At 36.4% G+C, this 16,002-nt stretch overlaps 1 long non-coding RNA gene and 2 other non-coding genes across 3 annotated transcripts; all 3 read right to left on the bottom strand.

Annotated features, from left to right (window-relative positions):
- Positions 1-7,024: 7,024 nt before the first annotated feature.
- LOC131876376 (uncharacterized) lies at positions 7,025-13,134 on the bottom strand. Its single transcript, XR_009372681.1, has 2 exons — positions 12,806-13,134; positions 7,025-12,435 (listed from the first exon to the last, which is right to left on the bottom strand). It is a non-coding gene; the product is annotated as an uncharacterized LOC131876376 (long non-coding RNA).
- On the bottom strand, positions 12,577-12,657 carry LOC131075009 (small nucleolar RNA snoR53Y). The gene has a single exon (XR_009113155.2). It is a non-coding gene; the product is annotated as a small nucleolar RNA snoR53Y (small nucleolar RNA).
- LOC131075008 (small nucleolar RNA snoR69Y) lies at positions 12,667-12,757 on the bottom strand. Its single transcript, XR_009113154.2, has one exon. It is a non-coding gene; the product is annotated as a small nucleolar RNA snoR69Y (small nucleolar RNA).
- Positions 13,135-16,002: the final 2,868 nt, after the last annotated feature.

Genomic DNA, 16,002 nt, shown 5'->3' with positions numbered 1-16,002 from the left:
TAGACTCCCCAACCTCCCACTTCATTTTTGGGTGGACCAGCTCCTTGAGGAAGTGGGTGAGGCTTTGGGAGAATTTCTTATGGTGGATGTGGAGTCCTCTGATATCCTTCATTCTACCTATGCACGTATTTTGGTAGATATTGATGCTTCTAAGGGGCTACCAGCAGAGATCAAACTTTCGACCCCCAAGGGTTTCTGGATTCAATCTTTGGATTATGAAGGGATTCCCTTCAGATGCAGAAGATACTTCAAGACTGGGCATGTCGCGGCTAAATGTGATTTAGAGAGAGTTAAAAGTGAAGAAGCCCTCTTCATGGTGAAAAGGTGCCTCTTCTCAGCATTATACAGTATTCAAGAGCTCTTCTCAAACAGTTGGGCAGAATCTTCCCATTAATGACTTTAAAGTGCATGTGGTAGATTCTGCTGGATTTTCCCCCAAGGTTCTTGTTGATAGTGTTGTCCCTTCAGCTGACGTCTCAAATGGTGTTCCTGCTTTGATTCCTTCAAAGCCAACTGGTGGTTCTAATTTGTCTGTTGGAGTTGTCCCTCTTGCTGGATGTGATAAGATTCTTGTGGGTACGTCTAGTGGTGCTGCCCCTTTGCCTGCTTCTACTTCTATAGCTTCTGTTGGAGCTGTCTCACTGTCTGTCTCGTCTTTCAGTGATGTGTCTGGCCCTAGCTCTATTGGTCATGTTGGCTTTTCGAGGTCTGTTGGTATCTCCTTGGATGTTGGGTTTCCTGGGTTGGATTCGTTGGTTTGGCAAGCTGAGGCTGCTAAGGTTGATGAAGGTTGGATTTCGGTTAAAAGCAAACATTCTAAAAGGTCTTCGCCTTCTTTTGATATGACCCTTAGATCCCAAAAGAAGGGATCCAAAGGGAAATCCTAATGTTAGTTGGTTGCTCCGGGTTGGGGGTACCTGTTGTTTGAACTACCTGTAAACTTTCCATGCATATATTCTTATTTGTCGGGCAGCTTTTCTTTCTAGAGGGGTCCGTCTACTTAGATTCCCTTTTCTTGACTTTGATTTGTCTCGTCTTTGTTCTGCTTTGTTTCGTGGATAATCTTGAATATTTTTAGTTATGGGTTTCAGGTCCTCCCTATTAAACCTGCTTTGTACAGGGTTTCAGGTCCCTTAAAAAGGTGTTTTTAACTTAATCAAAAACAATATCATGATAAAATAAGACTTGCGACCACCTACTTGTGCCAAGGATAATACCCAAGTTGGCCTATATATGAATATATGTGTCCAAGGCCAATCTAAATAACTAAATAGCAATGTAGTAAAAATGATATAACTTACAACCTACTACTTATAACAATATGTATACTCTAGGATTGAGGGTCAAGCAAGATATCCTTTTAAAAAATGCATGTGTCCAAGCTAGGAAGAGTATCCTTATATAGGATTCAAATCTTCAAGCAAGGAAGAGATCATTGTAAAGAAAACTGTTGATTTTAGGATCAGAAGTGAAATAAGCAGAAGTACAAAAATAATAAACATTTGAACACAACAAATACTCTAGGAAAACCCTCCTCCTTGAGGGAGAAAAACCCAACCAATAGTATCTCTTATATTATTGAATAATACAGAAAATTTGCCTTTACAACTTGACCAATCTCAAGGCTGATACAAAGATGAAGTGAAGGCACCTCACTAGGCGTGAATTTACAATTGAAATATCATCTCCTTAATAGGTATTGATTTGAAGCAATATGCTACTATGTTGATGATATCGAACTCCTTACTCAAGTACTAATTTTGTCTACAAGTGTTATAGATCACCAAATGAATGAAGATCGCATGATTTTATATATGAAAATCGAGGTGCCTTTTTAAGAATAGTCAGCCCCAAGAGAGTCGTCTTTACAAACATGAAATAGGATGACTTCTCATCAAGTTGGCTATAATTAAATGGAGGCGTCTCACTTGAGTCAACCTCATACACAAATCATTTAATTATTTAAATTTGGTAGGAAAAAGAATCTCTCACTGCTACAATAACATCAACCAAAACATCTTGCAACAAGTGTAAAGGGATCCTTATCAAGGATAAATAACTATGTAAGAGGCAAAGAGAGGGTTGGATCCTTGTCTAAGGATACCTACCTCCACAAAGGAAGGAGATCTTCAAACAAGGATGCACCCAAGAGAAGAAGAGCAGATCCTTATACGAGAATTCCCAAGAGAAGGGAGGGGGTCCTCAAGCAAGGATGCATGCCTCAAAATTTGTCTATGTCCCCAAGTGTGTAGGCAAGAGCAACCACACTTAGAGACTATTATGTTGCTTACCCTAGAAAAATAATGGTTGCTCTTGAGATTGTACCACCCTGAATGACAAGCCCCCATATAGAGCTACTAATGTTACATAGTGAGGAGCAACATAATAGAAAGAAGTGTTATTTAGAAGGGACAAGACAAAGGTGCAACTCATTGTCATGTCATTTAAATGATACTCATTTAATAAGTTTTTTATTTTACATTTCAAGACTTGACTTTCTTTAGTGGAATGGCCATGCACTTGATGATCTGCACAAAAGAAAGATTTTCTTGATTATGTTTACAAATTTTCTTTCATTTTGGAAGAGGAAGAATGAGCAAGTTGGTTTTAAAAAGCATTAACAAAATACTCTCTTGTTTTGATGAAAGGTGAGAAATGAGAGAAAAGATTTAACCACTCATAAGATAAGGCATGAAGGCATACATTAGACAATGGAAGGTATGTATGGAATAAATTATTGAGGCTCCATTAAAACATACATCACACTTTTCTAAAGAGGGTTTAGGATTCCAATGTCCTCCTTTGTCTACAATTTAAAACTAAAAAAATACATAATTAAAAATTAGACGTTATCATCTATAGCTAGTTTAATTTTGTTCAATTTTTATTTTTAAGTTATTAATTATTTATATTACTAAAGTTAGTTTATACTCTTGTTGCTACCATGATTTGTATTTGTAGGTAGAAGACTTAGGTAGTCTATTTCAAGCTTAAGTTCAAAACAAAAACAAACGTGTACATTTTAAAATTTTGCATAATAAATATTTTCTATGAAATAGATATCCATTTTTTTTTTAAATGAATAATTATAAGGAACAAATACAAATTAGAAATAGGTATTCATTTATTTAAATGTTGTCCTTGTTTAAATAAAATATAGTTTGAAACCAACTATATGAGCAATTATTTATGCAAGTCTCTCTTACAATCTCTTGGCATTGTTATTCCAATGTATCATATACAATTTTAAAACATATTCAATTAGAAGTGATATTTTAAACTACAATCAAGCACATGGACCATTTTTTAAGGAATCAAGCACATAGTATTATACTGGAAAAAGAACCTACATCTACATGTACTTCGGAGAGATCAAGGAGAGATCCATCTCTAAAGTAATGATATTTTTGTTAATTTTATTGAAATAATTTAGTAATATGGGATCACATAAATGGCAACAAAAAAGAACTTTCTTAACACTCAAAGAAATGGAAGCACATAAAGTGAAATAGGAAAAAAAAAATGTAAAGATAAGAGAGAGAAATCGATAAATAGAGAATGGGAAGCATCTAATTAGTGACTATGGAAGACAAGAACATTAAAATAATCAACACGCATGAGATTAATGTAGAAGATGCAAATGTAGAAATGATGAATGTGAAAGAGAAGAATATGGAAATGATGATTATGAAAGTGAGTCCAAGTAAGTCTTCAACACTCATGATGATGATATTAGTATTTTAAAGGAATGTGGATATATCAATGTTGCTACAAATTATGTTATTAAAAGTGATGCAATAAAATGGGAAACTAAAATCCATTACATGAGTTAAAATAAACATTAAAAAAAAATTCAAATCAATGTATTAGATGATCTTCCGTATAAGAAATATTTGAGAACAATTTGAAATAATTCAAATTAATTGTATAAATTAATTTTTTAATAAAAAATTCTAGCATTTCAATACTATTAATGTAATTAATTAGAATTGTTTACTAAATTTTGTTTTCAATCCAAATACTCTTGAAGGGTTAGTCGTGTTGTTTCTAACCTTGTCCAAATCTCTTCAAAATGTTGCAAAAAGGCAAGAAGCACTTAAATAATAGGTCTTATTCATACCCATCTTCATGTAATAGCTTTGTGTTTGAAGAAGTCTTGATTTGTTATTTGTTGACAAAATCAAAAGCTATGTTACATGTTCAAGAGGGAATGCGTTATAAAAAGAATTTTCATTTTAATGAGGAAGGTTCAGTTCTGGGTTTCCTAAACACTTAGTCCTCTTTTCAAGCCACCAAACATGGCTAGGAATATTACAAGGCAAGAAGAAGAATATTATTGGAGAGTTGGAGGTATCCAAAACACTGAATACTAGGTTTGATAAAGAAAATAAATCTTCTACATCTCTTTCACCTTTTTAATGCCAAAACAATTTATTAAGAATGTTGCATGTGGAAGTAGAGGCAAGATGGGTAAGAGAAGCATTGGTATGATTTGAGGAGCATTAGAGATTGTTATTTTACTCTTATACAAGGGTATGCACAAGGAACTAGACAACAAGAGCAACAAGTAGAGATATGGCCTTGTGAAGGCCTTCTCAGCGGTCAAGAGGAGAAAAATGCAATAATTAAAGATCAAAATGGCATTCAATCTACTTTATGGTACAACAATGCATCCTATTATTTTAAGTTCACCTCATGTGTAGATTGTGCAAATGATCTAAGGCATGTTTTGTTCATAAAAGAGCAATGAGTAGAGATATGGCCTTGTGAAAGTACCCTGAGTGGTCAAGAGGAGAAAACTGCAACGATTAGAGATGAAAATGAGCATTCAATCTACTTGATGGTGCAACAATGGCTCCTCTTATCTTAAGTTCACCTCATACGTAGATTGTGCAAGTGGTCAAGGCATGTTTTGTTCATAAAAGGCAAATCTCTAAGTTGTAGAAGGTTTTATGTGAGCTTTGTTCTTTTTCTCATTTGGATAGTTTTTAAATGCTTTTATTAAGGTGAAGGTTTTTATGTGGGTTTTGCTCTTTTTCTTATTTGGAGAGTTTTTAAATGCTTTTATGAAGGCTCCTTAACATTTCATTGATATTGGCATCTCTTCGCCTCTCCCTGGGGATGTGGTTCTTATGGTTGGGGATAGGCCATAGACTCAATTGTTGGATTGTGAGGGCCTCCCTTTTCACTGGCGAGAATGCTTCTCAATGGGTCGTTTAGCTTTGGATTATTCTCTTCCACATCAAACAGGTGTTGCTACTTGGTGGAAGGATGCTACTACTAATCACTTGATTGGTAATGCTTCTAATTCGGATTCTGTTGGCTCCTCTCAGTAGGATGATGTCTCCTCTCAAGATGATGTGGTGCCTCTTACTATTGATAAAGCTTCTATTGGCCCTCTCGCTTCTATTGATGTGGCCTTCTTTGTCCCTAAGGCTCCCCCACCTATTGTTCTTGTTCAATAGCTTTGATCTACTCCTATCGAATTTGCTACTAATATTGTTTTGCAGCAACAGCAGCTTGCTATTATTCTACAACAACTACTTGTTGAAATTGCTGACAGAAACTCTACGGGGACCTCCCTGACTAATCCTTCTTTTGATGGTCCTAATTACAATATTGCCTGGGCTATGGTTTGTCACAGATGGAAGGGGAAGTGCTTGGGTGTTTCACTCCATTCTTGAGTTGGGTTTTGGATTGTTGCAAGTTTGACAAGTTTTTCAATTCGCCTATCCCACCTTGTTTTGTTATTTAGTTGTCTCTCTTTTTGCTGCCTACAAGCTATTTTCTAAAAGGTCGACACCCTTGTTTTGTTGCTTTCTTAAACAAAAACATTTAAAATCCCATTGATGAAGAGTTAACATAGAATTTCTTAAGAGCATAGATTTTGGCTCTCCTCAAATGTTATACCAATGATAGAGTGCAATGTAAGGTCAATTGAAGTCATTGTTGTCATTAAGGGTACTGTAAATAAAACCTTGCAATACCTCAAATTTAAGTTTTGTCCAACTTATACTCTATCCACTATCTCTAATCTCTCTCTGTCTCAAAGTTGGTCCTTTAATCTTATTGTATATTTGATGTTTAAAGCCATGCTCAAAGGGCAAGCTTTTTCCAATTACTCAAGTATTTTGTAAATTTCAGCCTTGTGAAAGCATTTGGTAGGGGTATTTGGTATGTGTGATTGGTATAAAATTCTTAGCATAGGTCTTGTCTTTTGATGATGTGATTTCCAACCTTCTTGCCCTTAGAATTGCATCTTCAAGTGTTGTAGGATCAAGGGCACTTACCATGCCCCTGATTGAGTTTTTTACCCCTTCTACAAATAGGTATGTGAATCTACTTTGAGAAACCTCTAGTACCATAACTAATAGTTTTTAGAATTCAATGGCATAATCTTCTACAGCTCCATTGTTTTAGTTGTGTTAGCTCTTTAAAGTACCATTCGAGGTGTCTTTGATTAAATCTTGTGATAAGTTCTTGAGCAAATTCATGGTAAATGGTTGTGTTGGCAATCTTGGGTGATCAAGCCATGATGCCACCAATCATGGCATGTTCTCTCCAAGTGGAGCATGGCAAATTTTGTTACGTCTTCCTTCATCAAGGGACTAAGTGAGAGATGGGTTATTGTTCCATGACGGTCCTTAATTTGTTTATCATCTATTCACTCATTGTATGGTCTTGTGTAGGGTTATTGGTGGACTAAAGTTTCTTTGTTTCTCTCTCCAAGGCCCTTTGAGCTCTTTGGCCAAGTTGCATTAACTATCTTTCATCCTTCAAGATAGTAGCAACGAAATTTTGATACCAATAATAATGCCCCCTTTTTGGAATTGCCCTATTTACAAATTCCATTAAAAAAATAATAAGGTAGATACATAACTTTACCAATTAAAATGCCTTTTAACAAGATTACTTCTGATGTAGGTCCTACAATCATCTTGTATATGTTTATATAATATATAAATTCAATTATTTCTTTCAAGCTTAGTAATCACACAAGTACCAATATGTATAATCATCATAATTCATTAAATAAGCCATGTTATATCTATATTCATTTTTAGTATTCAAATACAAAATGTTTTGAATGAGGGAGCACAATGAGTTGGTTCTTATCACACTAAGCATTTCTCCAACAATTCACCATCGTAGAGGTTGAAAAGGAAATCATATAGGGTGCCCAAAAAATCCTCGTAAGTCCGAGAATGGACACTCACCCTCTATACCCCAAGTGGGAGGCACATTGGACATCCATCGTGGAGTGGTCTACTTAGATGGTAAACTCGTATCTACTACCCTTTCTTGCATTTCCTTCTCTTCTCTATTATGACTTGCCAGAATTATAGATAGATCAATGATTTAGAATATGAATTTCACATAATCACACAGCGATCATTGATTCTACTATTTCATACCACTATACTTGTAAAATATAGAATTATTGCAGGTCGTATATATTTCAGCCTACCGTTGCAATTTAGGCAGGTATGACTTGATGTTTGTTTCTTTCTTGAATACTGGTAGCTGCCCTTTGGGATGAAACATTATGCTGATTGGTTCCATCCCCTTCACCTTTTTACTTTAAATGGAATTCTTCTTTTGTATCTCCCTTTGTTTAGGGAGTCGCACCCTTTCACCGCCAATAGTCTTAGAAAGGGCTACACCCCTTCTCTTGATCGCTGCCGCTTGTTTTGTCGGCCATAATTATCATCGCTGCCCTTCATAAATAAATCGGCCAGAAATAATATATATATTTGCTGCTCTTATCCTGGTCAGCCTCATTACATAATGAACAATCCTTAATCATGTTCAAATATAATGTTATGGCAGTCATAGAAAAGACAATGTTATGGCAGTCATAAGTTTGCACACAAGCACATCATAGAAAAGACATAGTAGTGTTATGGCAGTCATAAGTTTGCACACAATCACATCATAGAGATGACAGTACTGTTATGGCAGTCATAAGTTTGCAGTCATAAGTTTGCACACAATCACATCATAGAGAAGACAGTACTGTTATGGCAGTCATAAGTTTGCAGTCATAAGTTTGCACACAAGCACATCATAGAAAAGACAGTACTGTTATGGCAGTCATAAGATTGCACGCAAGCATAACAGTGTCATTGAGGCTAATAAGGTATGACAAGGCAGTCATCTTATATAATTATGTAAAAGAAGGTAGTGATCTTCAAAGAAACTCCTTTCTTTTAATAATAGACGCGTGTGGTATCATTATGACCAACTTTGGATGGATCTATCATCACAATAAAATAAGGAACACGATAGCCTTCGAGGGGAAGTACAAACAATGCATCAGGGATAAGAATTCACATTCTTGTAATGTTTTGGCCCACGGGTGTACAAAGGGTAGAGATACTTGAAACCTATTGTCGTGATGATGGTTTCTTTCAAAGAAAAACTTTTGGAGCAGTGATTTTCACAGACAAGCATGTAAGAGTGGACAGTGCAATGTAAAAGAGAAGAAGATAGTAGAATGACAGTGAAAAAGCAGGCTTCTTTTCTCAAAAGTAAATCTAGGTGTGAGGGACTGTAGAGTAGCGAAAACGATAAGAGTATGCAGTTTACACATCTAGAAGACTTACAAGCATCACAAAAACAGTAACCTCTGTGACAAACATAATAGGGGTTAAGGAAATAGTGAAGAAAATAATTGACTCTCTTCTCCTTTGCCACTTTGGTCTTCTTGGCTCCTAAACCCAATGTAGCACCCTTCTGCTTTTATTTTGCTTGGTCTGTTAACAATCTTACAATTCTCTTCTGGTCGATGAAGATTATGGAGTTTGATCCAAAATGTCTAAGAAAAAATGTCACAGACAAAACCAGAAACTATGCACAGCATTGGATTCTAGTTCTATACAAATGCCTCTACAACCTATGGATTTTGATACCTAAAAGGGGTGTGCAAAAGGGGTGCCTCTTGGCTGTTTGGAGGTTACATCTTGATTAGATTGATAGGTTGTTATTGGATATGCTCCAAATGTGTGAAACCCCAAGGTCCTTGAAAAGATGAATGCCTGTTGTAATGAAAATAGGATAACAGATGTTCAATGAAGGTTAATATCTTGACTAAATTGATAGATTTTATTGGTAAAATTTGAATATGCTTCAAGTGTGTGAAACCCCAAAGTCCTTGGAAAGATAAATGCCCATTGCAATGAGGATAGGATAACATATGTTAAATAAGGTATCTTAGTTGCTCCTAAGTGTTCCATGATGCCCTTCTGCTGTTGTTTGTTGTACTTGTAGCGCATAGAATTTTCACTTCACTGCACGTTTGTACCTCTTTTATAAACTAATTTTATGCACGTTTGTACCTTTAAAGACAAGCTAAGCAAGTGTTTGGGTCGTAAAAGCATGAATTGGAGAACATAATACTAGCTTCCAAGATGAACAGACAAGCACTCTACATCTTTAAGATAAAAGCCTGTAAGTGAGATTGGTGATTTTGACAATCACTCTACATCTCTAAGATAGAAAGCCCTCGCCCACTGACAATTACAATGAATGTTTAAAGACATTACTATAATATGCATTTTTAATAAATTCTTGAATGGAATATAAAACTCATCCTGTCTGTCCTGTATGTAATTTTATTTTTTTATATTGAACAAAGCATTTAAATTACGTTGAAAGAATGAAACTACAAAAAGTAGCTGAAATAAATAAGCTCCAGAACCAGGAATCGTCTGCTTCCTCCATGACATGAACCAATGAACTAACGAACAAAGCATTTAAATTACTTTGAAAGAATGAAACTAAAAAAGTAGCTGAAATAAATAGCTGCACAACCAGGAGTTGTCTGCTTCCTCCGCGACACAAACCAATTAACTAACAAAGGCACTCAACAAGTTGCCCCACCCGCATCTTCAGATCCAATAGAGTTGGCTATCTCTCTGGGTGTGTCATGGAAGCAATGACTGATTCCACAGAACCACTTATGATCTTCAAAGACTGGCGCTCAGATAGTAGTACCCACTATCAATAGTGTTGTTGTAGGAGCCATAGTGCCTGCTCCAATGATTACTCTCAAGTTGCAACTCATCTAAAGCATTTAGTGCCCAGGCTGGTCAAGGGTTAGATGCTTAGAGGCCCTCCAAGGTACAGCGGGTGTCAATCACTTTGACCACCCTTGGATAGGCCTGAGGATGCAAGGCCACACAAAACTACAACAATGAAGTTCTAGAGTCTTAATTAAGGGCCAAGACCAATGCTTGCATCAACATGATGAAGCCCTCAAATAGGCATGGCAACATTTAAGCATAATGGAAACTTTGATTGATCCACGAGGCCAATTCTGAAACAACAAACCCATTTGTCCTTGCACAAATGGCAATGACACAACAAAGGCCTCCGTTACATTTAACAAGGGCAAGGCTACCCAACTGTGACCATCAACCATTACACAAAGATGAGGCTACTCCAATGAGGATGCAAGGCCACACAAAACAACAATGAGGCTCTAGAGCCTTCAGTAAGGGCCAAGGCCAAATGCTTGCATCAACATGATGAAACCCTCAAATAGGCATGGCAACGGTTAAGCACAATGGAAACTTTGATTGATCCACGAGGGTCAATTCTAAAACAACAAACCCATTTGTTCCTTGCACAGATGGCAAGGCTAACACAACAAAGCCCCTCCGCTACATTTGACAAGGGCAAGGCTAACACAACAAAGCCCCTCCGCTACATTTGACAAGGGCAAGGCTACCCAATTATGGCCATCAACCATTCCACAAATACGAGGCTACTCCAGTGTGGCCCTCAACTACTAAGCTACTCCAAAGCTCACAGCTGCTTTAAGACCCTTAATTATATTCTAGTTAAAAGGCTGACCTCAACTACTCAAAGGCTCCCTACCCCATTGAGGCCATCAACCATTCCACAATAATGAGTCTACTCAACCATTTGAACATGGATGGAGCTACCACAAAGCTCACAGCCACTATAAGACCCTTAATTTGTAATTAAGTGGAATGTCTTTCCATTATTTGTACGAGGCAAACTCACTCATTAGCTTAAGCAGCATTTGTAGCAGTATTAACTTGAGCTCTTTAACTTCAGTAGCATTTGTACCTAAGAAGAATATCTTTCAATGTATTGGTAGCTTAAAGCAGACTCCTAAATTTATAATGCATTTGAAAATCCGGCAGTATCTCTAATTTATGTTTCATTTGTAATTTTAACAAAGTCATTAAGGCTTGTTTGTGCAACTAAGGAGAGCATCTTTCAACATATTTGTAGCTAAAAGCAAACTCCTAAACCTATACTGCATTTGAAATTCCGGCAACATCTCTAATTTCTGTTGCATTTGTAATTTTAGCAAACTCACGAAGGTATATTTGCAATTTACGCAGATCCTACTCAATAGTGAATTTTTATGGCAATCTCTTTACCCATTAGAGTTCTGGAACTTAAGCTGTATTTGCAATTTATGCAAACTGTCATCTTAAGCTGTATTTATAATTTATGCAAACTATTATCTTAAGCTGTGTTTGTAATGTAAGCACTCTTTTAGCTTTAACTCTGTTGGATTCTGTAAACTTAAACCATACTTGTACTCATTTTGAAGCAAACTCTTTGAATTGAGCTGTAGTTAAAATTTGCAATCTAGCTAAATTCGTTAGACTTTAAACATGTGTAGTTGTATGGCTAATTCTGACTGTTGAATTACAATTTATATGCATAGCTTTAAAAAGTAGCTATTACAAGTGTAAGAACTTGTCACTTCTCCCCGTTTCAAAATATTACCTAAAACGGAAAATCCAGAATAGTCTAACTTAAACCTAATTTCAATAGAATCAATATAATTATCCTGATTTGGTGAGGAAAATATGAAGAATGTGCCAAAAAGCTGATACATGGGAAAGCATGCATCCAAAAAGAACAGCAAACGATTTACAGAGCCCAATAGAATACTAAATAGTGGAATAAAGAGAACATTCATATGTAGCAAACCACATAATGCATATGACAGTGACTTGTGACTTCCAGAGGTGTATATCTGAAGTACCAGGTAAAACGAGCGCAACATGACGAGATGTAATAAAAAATATAAATGCTATTTCCTTACACAAAGGAGGCTTCCTAATTTCTGGCCAATAGCTAATCAGAGACGCAACCCCTTTCTCAGCTAGACCGAAGTTTAAACTTAAAAACTAAGAGTCGTCAGTTGACAATTGTTGTTGCATTGGATCTTAAGTTTTAACCCACTTACGCTTAACCCATATTTTCAAATCCCTGTCATGACCCATTTACGCTTGACCCATTTTTACAAATCTCTAGCATAACCAATTTACGCTTGACCCATATTGACAAATCTCTATCATAAGCCATTGATAGAAAGCCCTGGTTTACGAATCCTGAGGATGTAAATAAAATGCACAGATTAAGTCACTAGGATTAGCCGATCACCTACCAGGAATTAAAAAATGGGTACGAACATGAGGTCAGATTCTGAAGCAATGTTAAAAGAAAAAGCTAATAAGAATTACAGCCCTAAAACATGCAAAAACATAAAACAAAGAAATTACAAATTTCCTTAAAGACCATACAGATTTCCTCAGCTAGTTTATGATTAACTCGTCACGAGATCAGAATTAGCATGGTAAAACAAATATCGACATCACTGGAAATCCATTAAACAGAGATGCTCAGATGTAGGGTGATATGAAATTTCCTAGACCAATTTAGGTCTCAAAGTGAGCTGGGATCACCAATCATCACTGCACTCTCTTTAACACAACGAAAATAAAATACAAACCCAACGAACAATGGAACTTACAACTATTTCGACATGTTAAAGCTGAATGGCTTCAGATACTTCGAGGAGGAAGGACCTTGCGCACACTTTAAGATGAGAGGACAATCCAACATCATTTTAGGGCAAGGATTTGGAACGGCCAGGGTTTTAGATATTAGGGTTAGGGTTTGGATATTAGGGTTAGCCTGTTTTACATCTAACGTGCAAATTTGCAATGACGGCCATCTTCTATATCGTTGAACGTTTCGGATTGTTCCATAATAGTCCCCCCTAAGGGAGGGCACTACATATTTCCTTGGTACGGGGGATGGCACATTTTCTTTCATTCTAAGACTCGTAGTTCGCTCTAAATTGGCCAATTTGTTCGAAAGTAAGTTCTCAAAGTTACAATGTTCATTTGTAATGATACTTCCAAAAAGTGTTGTTATTTGGAATGATAGGGAGAGGAGCCAATACATGCGCGTGGTTCAAAACTTGATATAGGTCGTGTGTTGTTTAAATCTTATAGTTGAGTATTTAATCTAGCAAAATGTGTCAAGGTCATAACCAAAATATATACATATTCAAATCAATAATCATCTCATTAAAAACATAACACATTTTAATAACAAAGTTTTTCTATTGTATATTTAAATATAAAACATAGAGAGACTAATGTAATCAGTCAAACAAGTTGGATTGCAACCAACATGACCTTGACTACCCACGTGCACATTCCAAAGTGCCAAAAAATGGGTTGAACTATCAAAAATTAAGTCTTTTTTAAATCATAACCAAGAAACATACATCACTTTTACAGACCCTGACATCGATTAAAAGACCAAAAATAACTAGTTCATATTGCTACCCGCGCCCACGTGGACCTAAAAGTGTCCCATCAAATAGCACCTAAATAGATGTGGTTGGTCCATGTGTGCGCCATGAAACGTAACAACATTAACACAGTTGCCAACCCTTTGTCTCATTTGTTCAGTTAGAACCATCACATACTGGTCAGTTCTCACACGCATATTGCTCATGTCACGGCCATTCCCACCTGCAACCACAATAAAGAAACGTTTAAGGCCACCATATTTCATACAAAAACAATCAAGTCGAGCTTAAATGAATTGCGTCTTGAAATGTAATGGAGATTCAAATTTCAAATTCAAAATAATACACTCATTAAAGATAGCACCACGACATGTTTGTATAAAAAAAGACAAGTTCTCATCTCATTGAACTCATGGAGAAAGACACAACAACCATTGCAGTAAGACACAACAACCATTGCAGTAAGAGAAAGACACGTCAAGCATCGAAGAGGAGCAACAAGCACCCAAAGCAGAGGACCTTGTCCAAATATACATGGCACATCGAAGAGGACCAATAATACAAAGGAGTATGCAGACCCGGATAGTTTTCGAGGTATTAATCTTGTAACTGACCTACATGTTTACAGTCCTCCTTTATCGACTCAATGAAAAATCATTTTCTCCATTCACTTTCACTGTCGACTTTGTTGAAATGAACTCTTACAATTATCTTTTAAAAAATATACTACTACAAATCTTACCCAAAAAACGTGGACAAAACTTTTGTCATTCGCCCACATACCTTCATTTCTTCGAGACCCCCAGCGGACCATTCACCCAAAAGTCTTACAAACTATAGGGTGGCTTCTGCTCTTCACCATCTTGCCCACTTGGACCTCCCTCCACCTCATTTGCATGCTCATCAGGGCCCAACTCTTTGTCACACATAAACTATTCCAACAATATCCACCCCATGGCCGCTTCATCCCTCCTTGTCTACAAGTCGTCCCCAACTCTCCATCTAATAAAGGGGAAGAAGATAGTAACACCACCATCCCTCCCCCCCCTTCATCAGATCAAAACCAATTCCTGGGTTTGTCATGATGAGCAAATCGTGGAGGCCACCAAGCCATTCCTCCATCAACCATTCTACCTTGTCCACCCTCTTCCCAATCTCCAACCTCCATGCAGCCACCATTGCAATGATATCCACATTTGTGTGATACCTGTGACATGTTTGCATGAAGAAATCCCCCAAAAACAACTTCAAAGCATTCAAGAATTCCTCCAAATAGTACTTGAATATGGATTTCAACCTTTTGCTAGAAATATTGTCCAAAAAACCCAGTTGTTGCTTCATTGTGTAAAGGGTGAACATGGCTTCCATTTTTCCTGCAACTTTGCAATAGCCAGTCGTCCACTACAGAAAAGAACCCTACCAAAACTATCCACTAAATGCCTTCTTCAGCCCTTTAAACTATATCGACTTCTAAATTAAATGGCAACTTAAAAGCTTTCACGAAGATGACAGCGACCAAAATATATTGTGTCTCTTCCGACTCAATGCACACTTCCCATTTCTTTTTCCCAAATACCACTTCATCCCATTACCGCATGTGAATTAATTGTCATTCGCATTGTAATTCACAAAAGGACTTTAAATTTATTATGTTTAATGGGATTATTATTCCCTCACACAACATATGTCATTTGTGAATCAATTATTAATGTCTCTTTGCAATCTCCATGTGTACACACTTAATTCCCATGAGTACACACTTACTTGGTTGCTTCCTGTAGGGGAGAGGAGCTAGAACGTGTGCACCCTTCCTTCGGGGGTCCACATGGCTACCACCTTTGACCGCTAGACAGGTAGACTGCTAAGTTGGCTACCCCAAATCAAAATATTGTTTGCGAATTTTATACATAATACAAAATACATATATGTTATATGTTCATACAAAATTCATATATATATATATATATATATATATGAACATGTAGGTACATACATAATTACATACTTGTCTTTACATTAAAGTGTATATATATATATATCTGTATTTGGGGTATGTGTGTGTGTGTGTGTGGATACTTGTCTTTACATTAAAGTGTATATATATATATTTGTATTTGGGGTATATGTATACATACATAAATACATGTATGTAAATATACATATATGTAATTATTCATATATGTAAATTTACATATATGTATATTTACATATATGTATAATTACACTTATATATGCATTCAAACTCAATACAACTCTTCAATTGACTCCAAGAAACTGTGACAATGATACCCTCAACCAAAGAATTTGAAACCCTTACACCCTTAATTTTTAACAATGGCATACAAACCGTGCATCTAACCATGATTCAAAACACACCTACATGTATATGCTGGAATCAATGAACA

This window comes from Cryptomeria japonica, chromosome 5 (assembly GCF_030272615.1).
Source record: "Cryptomeria japonica chromosome 5, Sugi_1.0, whole genome shotgun sequence".
Lineage (NCBI taxonomy): Eukaryota > Viridiplantae > Streptophyta > Pinopsida > Cupressales > Cupressaceae > Cryptomeria > Cryptomeria japonica.
Note: the sequence above shows the minus strand (reverse complement) of the source record. Positions and strands in the feature narration are given on the sequence as shown.